Here is a 12779-nt window from a genome sequence, read left to right as displayed (position 1 = left end):
GTGTTGACTAAGCACATTGTTGCAGGCTCAGCAACAGACAGTCAGAGCAGATGACGAAATTCGGCAGGCTGCAGCGCCCCGGGTCACTCCTTCCTTACTGGCACCTGTGTGTTGTGGGGTGGCTGACTGTGCATCTACACAGCAGCACCAAGCTTGCTGGGAATTGTAGTCCTGTACGTCTAATGGCAAAGGTTAAACTTTAAGCTTCAGCATGCTTGAACCTCCCGTCCCTCCCCTTCCCCCTCTCATGTGCCTCTAAAACTGTTGGGCTAGCTATTGAGTCACCCGTGCGACCAAAGGGTCTTACATTTCTGGCACCACACCTGACAACGGAGTGCTACGTATATAACAAGAGCAATTCTGACAAAAAAATGATTTTTTTAATATAGTATTTTCATATAAAAGTTTTGTTGTTTCTAGACGGTGTATAACAAGGGTTATCCAAATGAATGATACACAATTTACCGAGCCGAGAAGGATTTATAGCGGAGGTGGCCTTGCAAGGATTTACAGCAATCACCTGCAGGTCAGAGTGTATGTCAGCAGCGAGCGTTTAACTCTTCGAGATACTTTGCAGGCTGCATCTCCACCTGAAGAAATGACCCACTAGAGACCTTTCTCAAGCATAATTTGAATTTTCTCTGGCAGTCTGTTGGTTATATTCTGATTCTCAACAGATCATCATCACAAGGGCACCAGAATAAGACAAGGAACCAGGGAACATTATCTACTATGCAACAATGGTTCCTTTTAGAAACCGTACACATTTATTTTTAACTTTTTTAAATGTAAGGACCAGCTAATGGTCCGGAAGTACTTAGAGTATTAAATAAAAAAGGATTTTGAAGAAGTCACACGAGATACGGCCAAATATGGGTTTGAGCAAAATGTCTCTCGAAGGGAGACCTTTTCTGTGAGAACCAGCCTCCCACAGCCGAAACTTGGGCAACATTTTTACATACGAGGAAATTTCCTAACTTTTGAGTAACACCCAGGACTACTCAGTGGAGCTGGCTCAGGAGAGAAGAAGGTATCGTCCCTTCAACTTACTCACACAGGAGCTGGCGGGGCTGGGTCCACTGCAGCGTTCTATCTGAGAGGCGGGTCCTCTCATGCCTGTTGGCGAGAGCTGAGTCCTCTCTTGTGGTTTGCTCACGGCTGCAGGGTACTGCTTATGGCTGAGGACAGGGCTCAGACTGAGGTGCGGGGGTGCTGTGGAGAGCGCACCGGCTGCCCTGGGTGATGCACAGCAGACTTTGGCGACGGGAGCTGTGTAGGGGCTGCCTACATTCTGGGATCTGGCCAGAGGTGCTGGACGGGCAGAACAGGTAGACCTTAGCAACGCGGTAGTAGAGCATAGCTGCCAAGGTTTCAGAATGGACGCCGGGAGCAGAGCACACGCGCCCAAGAAAACGGGTGTAAGAAGCACTTACCCTGGAGACGGTGAGAGGCTGGTCAAAGTCCTTACCACCGATGAGCCTGGAGGCCCAGGGTCCGGGCCCCTTGATAACAAGACGGATCATGCCGGACACGCTCCTTTCACTTTACAATAGATGCCTCCCACATAGCACTCGCGGGGTGGGCCGGCAGCTATTTTTTTAAAGTGAAAGCAGGATGCCGAATGAAACAAGAGATTTATCGTGTCAGTGGAGCATGAAGGCTGCTCGGCGTGAGGAAGGCGCAACGTTCACGGGAGGGGGAAGTGGGGGGGTGTACATGCACAGAAAGTACGATACGGCTGCTTTAAAAAGCAACAGCCGAAGGAAACGAGTGGTGCGCGCGAGCAGCCCACCTCTCTTTCCTTCTTTCACTTAGTTGCTTCCCTGTGAAATGGGTCCAAAAAAGAAGAAGCTTGCGAGTGGTGCGCGCGTGCGCGCCACAGCGAGCAATGTGGTTTCAATTATCGCGCCCGTGTCTGGGCAGGATAATTGAAACCACATGGCAGCGGTGCGCGTAATAGACACCAATAGGCCATGGGTGGAGCAAGGCGCCCGCCTTTGGCCAATTGCGTGCTGTCTTTGATAAAAAGACACACGCAAAGGCCAATAGCGTGGACCAAAAGGAAAAGCACACGCACAAGCGTGTGCGATTCCTAGGTCCGTTTTCAAGCCCCGTACAAGAGGTCTCTCGCTGCGCGAGCAGTGCTGCACACTGCAATGCTAGGCGCGAGACCTAAAAATGGTCACTTCTCCAGGCTAGACTATATGTTTGTGGATAGAGCCTTAGCTGAAAAAATAAATGAGGTCAACCTGCTGCCGGGGCACATCCCAGATCATGCTGCAGTCAGTATCACACTTGAGGGTTTTGGGGCTCGATGCAATATAAGATGGACGTTAAAAAGGGCAATCCTCCTAGACCTAGAGGTTGTTGCCGCTTTGAAAAAAGCTAGCGCTAACTTCTTTCTGGATAATGCTGGATCGGCCCCTCTAGACATAATTTGGGATACCTTTAAAGCATATATCAGAGGGGTGTTGCAATGCAAGGTTCATTTTGCAAACAAGGTAAAAAAAGCGTAGCTGAGTGGACTGGAGCAAAGAGTGGGGATATTGGAGGCTGAGATGCAGCAGCAAAGAGTAAGGAATAACAGAGATAGGGAGAGGCTATCTAACCCGCTCGAGGAGGCCAGGTTAAATTATAAGATTAAAATGGATGCGAAGTGTTGAGAGCGCTGGCAAACTGGGTGTATGCGACATTTTGAATACGGGGAGAGAGAGCTGGGGCATTGCAAGCCTAGAAGGCAAGGGGTGAGAGGTCTCAGAATTACATCAGGGAACCGATCATTATCCCACAGGGAGATGTCTTAAATAAAGTTGAGGAAATACAGGCCTTCCTGGTATCTTTGTTTGTGGCACTATATACAGAAGAGATTCAGCCAGACGTGGGGAGACTTAAGGACTGGCTGATTTGTGTAGGGCTCACGGGGCTCACAGCAGAGGATAGAAACTGGAAGCTCCATTAACTTGGAATTGCTGTTTAACTCATTATATAAGGGGGAGGACAGATTCCAAACTCTTAGAAAGAGGCCACATTTGTTTTGGTTTTAAAGCCTTCCAAAGATCCTAGGAAGGCAGACTTCTATAGTCTAATCTCCCAGCTAAATGCAGATTATAAATTCTTCACAAGTTTTTTGGCAGGGAGATTGGCTAAGTTAGCCCCCCAGTTGATACATGCAATTCAGAAAGGATTTGTCCGAAAGAGGCAAATCCAAGAACTTACACAGCAATTAATAGTCACTATCTATCTCGCCACCGCTCGCTCGATCCCCCTGGCCGTGGTTACGATAGATGCGGCCAAGGCGTTGGACTGGGTATTTTGGGCATACTTGTGGGCGGTACTGGATTTAATGGGATTCAGTATTGGTTTTATCTTGATAGTCCAGAACCTCTATTAAAAGTCTTCGGCAAGAATCCTCCTAAAAGAGTTTTAGCATTCAAAGTGGTACTAGGCAGGGTTTTGCCATGTCACCCCTTTTGTTTGCTATTTACATTGAACCATTTGCACAACTCCTCAGGAAAGATAACCAGGTTGTCCCTCTTTATTCACTCCCCTCTAGTAGCAAGATTGCGCTATATGCAGATGATCTGATAATATATACTTCAGAGCGAGTCCAAACCATACGTAGGGTGTAGAAGTTGGTGGAGGAGTTTGGGGCCATTTCTGGGTATTTGGTAAATAACTCCGAGACGGAGGTAGTGTGTTGGAATATAGAGGATTTGAGGGGGAAAGTGTGTGTAGAGATAAAATATCTAGGGATTGTAATTGTCAATCAGAAAGATGAAATTCCATTGCATAATCTGAAAAGGGTGGTTAAGGATGTAGACATGCTACTATCTAGATGGAAGAGCTTGCCACTGACTATATACGGGCAAGCTAATCTTATTAAGATGTTGTTTCCCCTAAACTGACGTACCTGTTCAATTGCATCCCACTCACATTTCCAAGATCAGTGATTGGCTAGATCCAGGGGAAGATAACCAATTTTATATGGGCCTCGAGGAGCAAGGCTGGCATGGAAAAAGTTGAGGCACAGGCTTGAGAAGGGCGGTTTAGCCCTGCCAGATTTACATCTATACTGCATAGCATTTCAGTTTAAAAATCTCCCGATGCTATTGGGAAAGCTGGATGGCTCAACATGGAGAATGCTTTTAGGGGAAATGATTAGGGAGTTTGGAACAGTTGGCTTTTTATATAAGTTTGGGACCCCAAAATGTTTCAAAAATGTACAGCTAAAGGTCTGAAAGGCAGCACTTAACCTTTGGCACTGGGTAAGGAAGGCACTTAACATTGGATATTACTCAGACAGGGACTCTCCTGGCACTCCAGAATGTATGAAGGATGCACTGAGTCTTCCACTAAGGCAGGCAGGAATTATTACCTGAGGGGATTTGATGACAATGGAGGGTGTATTACCCTGGGAAGTCCTGAGAGCAAAAACTGGTATTAGCGTATCTAGATTTAAATATGTTCAGTTGTCGTCCTGGTTTATGGCCTCAACCTTGGAGATTGGGGGGATTGGGAATTTGCATACTCACTTCACGATGTAAGATCTAAAAGGAAGGAGGTGGCCATATGGCACTGGAAAGTTTTAGAAGGTGAAGATACGAAAATGACCCCACTATACAGTGTGTGAGCAGATATCTTCCAGGGGGAGGACCTACAACCAATATGGAATAACTCCTTGAAATTACTATACTCAGTCGTCAGGCCTGCAAACTTAAAGCTAAATCATTTCTTCACCATTAATAGACTATATTGAACACCCCAAAAATTGCCAAGTCTGTACCACTGCCCGCCCCAGGCGTAGAAGTTGTGGCCTTTTAAAAGCCAACGAAGACCACGTTTTGTTCGCTTGTCCTGGGATCAAGGAGTTTTGGGGGTATTGAGTCAATCTTAAGAGTCATTTAAGGGGTAACCATAGCTTTAAACACTGTTTTAGTCCTGCTGGGGGCCGATACGACCTCCCATATCATATTGAATATGGAGCAAAGTGGCCTCGTGTTTTATTTTATGCTCTTAGCTAGGCGGGAAATCTGTAAACGCTGGATTGATCCATCTTCTCCCACCGTCAATGGAATGGATTAAAAAGGCTAAATGGACGAGCCATTTATACATGGAATGAAAATCAGGAAGAGCAGCAGTGGTGTGGGATGATTTTATAAGGTGGATAGGTACCAAGGGATGAATCCCAGACAGCATATCATACCAAGACGCGACTCCTGGTGATGGCCCTAGAGGTCAGGTCGGGGCGGTGGGGTTGAATGTGAATGCAACAGAACATGAGGCGACGTGAGAGAGTAAAAGCGGTCTGAGATTTGCAGACGCTATGGTGATATGACAACAAAAACATAAAAAAATAACCAAAATGTATAGGGAGGTAGCTGTGTCACTTCACAGGCTCAAATGTAGACATCTCCTAACTATAAAGAGGTAGTAGAAGCACCATAGGGGCCTTCCAAAAATCAGCCCTGGATGAGGCACAGGACATACATTTGTGTATGCGGTGAGTGTATGTCCCGGCAGCTCTAACATGTCTATCAGTAATAGGTCATTAATCGTCTAAAGAAATAAAAACATATAATTACATACACATTTAAGACAAGGATTAGGTGCATATCAGCAGAGAAAGCATTCCATAAGCAAATGTACACAGCAATGGCAAAAAGCAAAACTGTTTCTTAAGCAATGGGCGAGTCATATAATGTCTTGAGACATCTGCGGGGTAATGACTGGTGGAGCCATCAAGTTAGTTTCTGACAGGCATGCAACAGATGAAACCTCATCTCCCGAGGACCACGCAGATATATCATCTTGATCAGGGCCCTCTGCAGAGTCACAAATCCGCGTTGCTTCCTGGATAGCTTGCCGACGTTCTGCGATAAGTTTTTCCACGTTGGGGGCAACAGTGGAACCAGGTGAGCGGCGCCAGCGGAGTGTTTGTACAGGGTTTCCAGCAGTAGGGTGTAACCGGTCCATACCCCGTGACCGGGGGGCAGACATCAGGCTAGACACCTCAATCCAGTCCCATGCATCCTGTGGAGTATTGCCCCTCCCTTGTTGGGTGAGAATTGACTTTTGTGTTGAAATTTTGGACTAGTATGGTCTACTAAATAAAGACATTAATTAGGTGTCTTGGCACATAGGCAGAGTCCTAACTAAGAAGAGATTAAGGTAATTTCTTTTGCTGGCCAGCCATTGATTCAAAAGTCGAAATGCAGGGTTGTGACATCAGTGGTACTGCTAACAAAATTAAGCAGGCACATCATTCACTCGTGGAACTGGTAATTCCACCCTTAACAAGCTTGGCACATTCTGGGAATGGGTGATTTGTGAAATTCAGTGCAGAATACAGATATATTATCTCTACAATAGTGTACTGTTCAAAATGGTTTGAATCGAAATTTTAGTTGAATAACCTACCAGTGCTAACGTTCGAAGGAAAAAGATTCCCAGCACAGATAATTAAGTGACAACGTTGTACAGTTCACCTGTGCTAATATGAAAGAAATCTTGTCAGTGTCAGACATGCAACACAACTACTCTTCCTTGTACCACCCACAAGCCAATGGACAAGCAGAGCAGATGTCAATGTGTAAAACAATGAGTGCCGAGCACAATGAGTTGCTGTAAAGATCTTGTCTTCTAGGGCTGAGACCCTTTTTTCATTCAGTTTGAACCATGTTTTTTGAACATGTAACAAGTGATGAAATACCCATTTGTGAATTGCAATTTCATAAAATGCACATTTCTGACATGTGCTTTTATTCTGTATATGTGTAATTAATGTTTTATGAAGTTATGATAAGCTAGATCATGCAAAAACAATATTGTAGGAAAGTGCCTTTTTTTGACATGGTTAGCACCCACTTTTTGCCTGGTGTATGATGTGAATTTGATTTGAAAGAACACTGGGTCCCTGCCAAACAGATCCCCAGTGCCAGATCTCTGTCTTAAAACTGCACCACGATTGGCATACCTTAAGTAACCCATTTAAGTCCCTAGTAAATGGTACCCCTTTTACCTAGGGTATTGTAATGAAGAGGGGCCTCGGGGGCTGCTGCACCTATTATGCCACCCCAGAGTCCCCTCACCAAGATTATGTAAACTGCCATTGCAGGCTGTGTGTCTTGGTGTAAAGAAAACCGAAGAGTTGACATGGCACACAGCCCTGTGTACCATGCCCACATACACTGCATGAGATATAGGTACGTCACCCTTATTGCAGGCCTCATAGCCCCAAGGCAGGGTGCACTATATCCCATGTGTGGACATAACTGCATGAGCAGATATGACCCTACAGTATCAAGTCCATTCTTGGATATTAGGCACAGGGAAACCACAGAGGATACATGGGCTGGATACTTGTAATTACGAGTTTCCTAGCTCTATGATGGCTTCAGTGTACCCCAAGATGTTTGGTACCAAATATCTCATCTTAATAAATGCTCACTGATGGCAGTGTTGGATTTATTAATAAATACACACAGGAGACCCTTTAGAGGGTACTCTGAAAACCTATCAAGGACTGGTGTGGTCTCTGACTAGTCTTAGAGAGCCTGCCGGCACCAGACATGTTTCTGATCTGATTAGTTGAGATCCTTTGCTCTCAGAGACCAGGAAAAAGCCAGTTCTGGGCGGAGGTGCTTCACATCTCCTCCAGGCCAGGATGGCCTTACAGGCCAGGAAGCTTCAAAGGTGATCCCACCTTTGAAATGTGACCTAGGCAGCTGCAGCTAGTGGAGGATACCAACCCACCTTTCATGCTCCACATTTAACAGGAGGTCAGGCAGGAAAGTTAGTTAAATTAGGAGGTGGGTCCCCATTCAGCCAGCACCACACCTAAGGTGGGGCAGGTGATGTGAAGCCCACTTTTTATTTCCCTCTATCTTGGTTTGTGAGGGAATTAGCCAATTAGGGTCAGGGTAGTGCCCCTTTCCACTGGAAGTGGTCATTTAGAGAGCGTAGACCCCTAAAGGTAGATAATCCATTGGCTATGACCTGTCACCTCCTTTAACAACCCTAAATGTAGTATTTAGGTTGGATCCCTGGACCCTGAACTCAGTTTGATGGACACAGAGAAGGAAAGGACAAAAAAGAGCTGCTGACCCAAAGACTGAAGCCCAACTGTAGAAAATTGCCACCAAACCCTGCCTGCTGCCTTAAGGACTTAACAATTGTGGTGTACTGTCTCTTCCTGTAACGGTCGGGCTTCCAAGAACCCTGGAGCTTCTCCAGCTTCTACAAATCACCAAGTAACTCCCTTGGAGTAGTGGTACTACTCCCCTGCAGCCCGCAGGCACAAAACCGCAGAATCCAGTTTTACTGACCAGCTGCCCCTGGCATCTCAGCACCTCAACCAAAGTGTCACATCATCTCCGGAGGGTCAGATCTGTCTCCCCACAAAGTTGGCGCAGCAATACCCAGGGTACCGGACAATCTGCAGCATTTACCAAGACGAAGAGTCCAATTCGTACTCCAGCTGCCCAGGAAGCAAGCACCTATTGAAGCGTGTCAAGACCCCTGAAACCCACTTTGTGAGTGGTACAGCTGTCCTAGAATCGCCCTTCCAAGCTGCCTGCTCCTGACCACGAGGACATCTTGATGCTCACCACCCGGCTGACCTATCTGCTCTGAACCCAGCCCGCCTGGCCTTGGTAATGGCGATCCAACTATGCTCCCATGGTCCTGAGGCACTTGTGGCCTGCTCCCTCTAATGGGACCCCTCAGACTTACTATTAAGTCCCTTTGTGCAGTGTGTTTTCAAGTGGCCCCCTTCTTCGTAGCGCACCAGCTGAGGAAATATGAATTTTTATGATCAATTGTGTCCCCTATCTTAGACCCCAACGGCTCCATGTACATGCTACAAGTACATGTATGTTCCCTCCACTTCAAGCTATGAAGACGCAAATACAATTGTGTCCAACGTCAACATGTCCTCTTTCAGATCCGCCCTGAATGGGTCGAATATTCCGTTCCTAAGTATGCCTTGCCACTGTCTTTATATGGTGTACTTTTCACGTTTTTCAGCTCTGGCAAGTTAGGCCCTGAATTCTGCCATCGAGCTTTTCCTGTTTCTGCCTCTGAATGCTCCAGCCTGGACCTGTATCTGTATCCATGACCTTTGTCTTACTTCCTGCGCGGCTAACAGTGCCTGGCCCGGCCTGTTGCCTGCCAAAACTGTATTCAGCCTTCAAGTTATCTGCTCCGCTCCTCGAGAAATACATTCCTGCCTGGAGAAGGAGGAATTTAAACATGACCCATCTGCAAAGGAGAAAGCCTAGCCTTTCTGTCTCTTTTTGTGTGATTACAAAGCTCACGTCAGTGAAAAGCCCATAGCCCCCGTGCAAGACTTCTGCAGTAAATGAAGAAATAGATGCCACATCGGCTCTTGGTGATGGGCAACCTATGTCACGAATCAGTCCCTGCTCCAGACATCGGATATCAGATAATACAAGATGTGCTGGTCGTCCTGACACTGAAGGCCTCACTTCCAGACTTGTCCGGTTGCATAGCAACCCTCCCCACGTCAGTTACACGTCATGCTCGAGTTGAGCACAAGTAAGGCAAAGTTCCAGTACAATTCCAGCAGATCACGCAACCCCCTCCAGGTATCCACCCACACATGACAAATTACCCATTATCATCAAGTGGACGCCCACATGGACGCCCACCTTCACGCCTACTTACACGCCCACATGCTCTTATCTCATTCTCTCTTGCTCTTTTGCTTACGTACAATTGAGAAATGTATATATACTGTACTCTGTGAATAATGTTTTGAGAATATTGAGAATACTTTTGAGTCCCTTCCAGATCCTTTGTGGTGATGGTAATATTCTCCCTTTGACTCGAGTTATTGGAATAAAGCCCTTTATGAACCTGATACCACAGACTCAGCCTCTTGCTTTATGCATGATCTTATTTATATACTGAAATTCTGAGAGCGTAATATTTTATTCACGACATAATGGCGCCCGAACAGTTCAATCTCTTTCCCCACACGCCGGAGATGACGGTCCAGTTTTGCCCCCTTCCATAGCCGTGATGGACTTCAAGCGCGCACGTCGCGGGTCTTCCCGCCAACTCCCTCAGGCCAACGAAGGGGACGGACTGCGACCAGGCATCCAGACGAGGCGGTGAGGAACGCAGATTGTCCTACCCAGAGCCCACCTGCGAGAGAGCTGTGTCCGAGGTATACAGAGGCCCACCAGATTCCGAAGTTCCGAAGTATCTAAGTCACGAGTCGAGTCCAGTCCAGTTTGGTCTAGTCCAGTCCAGACTTCCGAGGCCTTCCGTTCCGTGCTTCCCGGTGAGTACCGTTGCTGGGGACGCATCTAGACGTGCACATTAGTTTGTGCCGGTCAAGACGGGTTTGGGTACACAGACCTGGTCTGCACTGTTTCAGCAGTGTATCTGTACTGTTTAGCAGTACATCCAATATATTTAGTATCATGCAGTTAACTAGTTTTATTCTAATTATTATTGTTCGTTTCTAAAAAGTTTTTGATATGTTTTAAATGTCGTGGTATGAGTGATTGTTTGATCTTCATTACTGTGTTTATTGTATTAATTGTGTTCAAGTCCGAGTAAGAATCAAGTAGCAAGGTTTAAGATGCCGTTATTCTCAAAATTAAGACAGATAAAAACTAGAAAAGGAATACTCGAGGAAGCCGTTCCCATTCCACCTAGGGACACTGCTGGGTACTTTATGTACCATAAACATGGCCTAGATGCCGTATTATATCTCGATTTGTGGGTGGACTACACCAAGGATTTAGCAGAGAATCAGAGATGGCCCGCTGTTGGGACATGGGATGCAGATTGCATCATGAGAGTAGAAGAAGCATTATGGAAAAAGAAAGCCAGACAGTCACAGAAAAATGCCATTGAATTATGGCGTAAAGAATAGCATAGACGCATAGAGAAAGCGCTCAGAAAAGAGGATAAAAGTAGGGAGGATTCAGACAAAGCCCGAGAAAACGTATTAGTTGAGGAAGGTATCCGAGTAAAAGCAGAACAAGTAGACAGACAACGAAACACTCTTATGAAAGAGAAAATGTAGACCAGCTCGGAAGGATGCCATTGAGTTTTGGCGCAAGGAGTCACATAGGAGGACAGAGTAAGTGTTTCACGAAGCAGAGAGAAGTAGACTGGAGTCTGGAAAAGCCAAGGAAAAGATGTTACAGGAGGAAGTGGAGCAGGTAAAATGAGCGCAGGCTGACAGAGAAAGAAATACTGACGTTGCTGGTATTTATCCCGTCCTTTCAGAGGACCTAGCAAGAGTGGCCCCAGTAGAAAGACCAGTTAGAGTGCCACCGCAAGTACCACGATACATATAATAATGATATAGTAGCCCAAATGTTCTTGAGCCTCCCACCAAACGAACAGCGCATAGCTGGTGTTTACATGGTCCAACATTTGACTACGTTGTCAATAGGAAATTGAGAGGGGTGTAGCTAGAGAAGGAGCAACACATGTGATTTGATGACACCCCTAATGTACAAAGTGTTAACGAAAAAATAATTAGTGAAAAGTTTAGCTTGAAAAAAGAATTGTGGGTATTTCGAATTTGCAAATTGTTCAAGAATACAGGTTTGTGTTCTTGGTGGTCCAGTGAGCCAATGTGCTGGGTCAAGTCGGTAAGATTATGACCCCCTGAGTGCAAATTGTATGTAAAAATAATTTTTCAATTGGGCGAATTATTGCAGTTTTTATGGAATTGAGTAGTCTTTTTGTCTTTGACAGCTTCAGAGTGAGGAGAAGGTGGGGGCTGTGTAGAGCAGAATGTGATACAGAAATCGGAGACAGATTCTGACCTTGTAGCCAGTGTAGGTGGGGGCCGGTGAGAGGAGCAGAACAAAGGCACTGCTTAGAAAGCTTCTCTGACATCGCATCTGTGTAATGCCTGCAGCCGGAGAGCCTTGGGGGCCAGGAGTAAGAAAAAAAAAAAGATGGCTGGCAGCCCAGGCTCAAGCCGCGCTGAGGGGCTATTTTTAGCTTCTCTGATAAGACAGGGCAGCTGAGAAATGTAAGTCGAGAAAGATTCCCTTGTTCTATTCTGTGCAAAACCAGTGCCCCGGGGAAATGTCTATGGAGAAGATTTGTTTTATTTTTTAGCAAATGTTATATTGCTTCTGGCCAGAAAGTAAAATGTTGCTCTTGCTTGGAATTTTAAGGGCTATATGCCTATATAAAAACGATTTTCAAATTCAGACATTTTTGAATTGTGGCCACAAGCTGCCACCAGTTGCATTGGATAAATGATCCAGTGGTTACGGGTCTGTGAGGAAAGATGGGAGATGCATCTTTGACTAGGACATGAGGGTACATTGTGTACGAAGATTCATAGCTCATTTTTATAAAAAAAAGACAGGTTCGTGTGTTCTTCATTTTTGATTATTGTTGCTGATCCTGTGTGTCAGACTTGACACGGTCATCATTGGGATGACCCACTGTCAGATGGGGGTGTATAGGGCAGGTAAATCAGTTATTGATTATAAGCCTGACAAATTAAGCAGGCCAGAATGTTCGCCTCTGAGCTGTAGGTACTGTAATTGCGCATCACTGCTCATTTATATATGTTAGTGTAATTGTCTATGCTTTCTGTGCTTGGTATACTGATGGCTTGGCATATGTATTTTATATATGTTTTGTTTTTGTGTTGTATTGACCAGTATGTTTAGCATTAATACAAGTTCTCCTGGGCGTTACAGAGATGGTCGTGACAACGTAAATCTTTGCGCTGCGCTTGGCTGGAACTTGTTCACAATTACTAAATTTCA

This window comes from Triturus cristatus, chromosome 10, assembly GCF_964204655.1.
Source record: "Triturus cristatus chromosome 10, aTriCri1.1, whole genome shotgun sequence".
Taxonomy (NCBI): Eukaryota; Metazoa; Chordata; class Amphibia; order Caudata; family Salamandridae; genus Triturus; species Triturus cristatus.
This window is presented reverse-complemented; position numbering follows the sequence as displayed.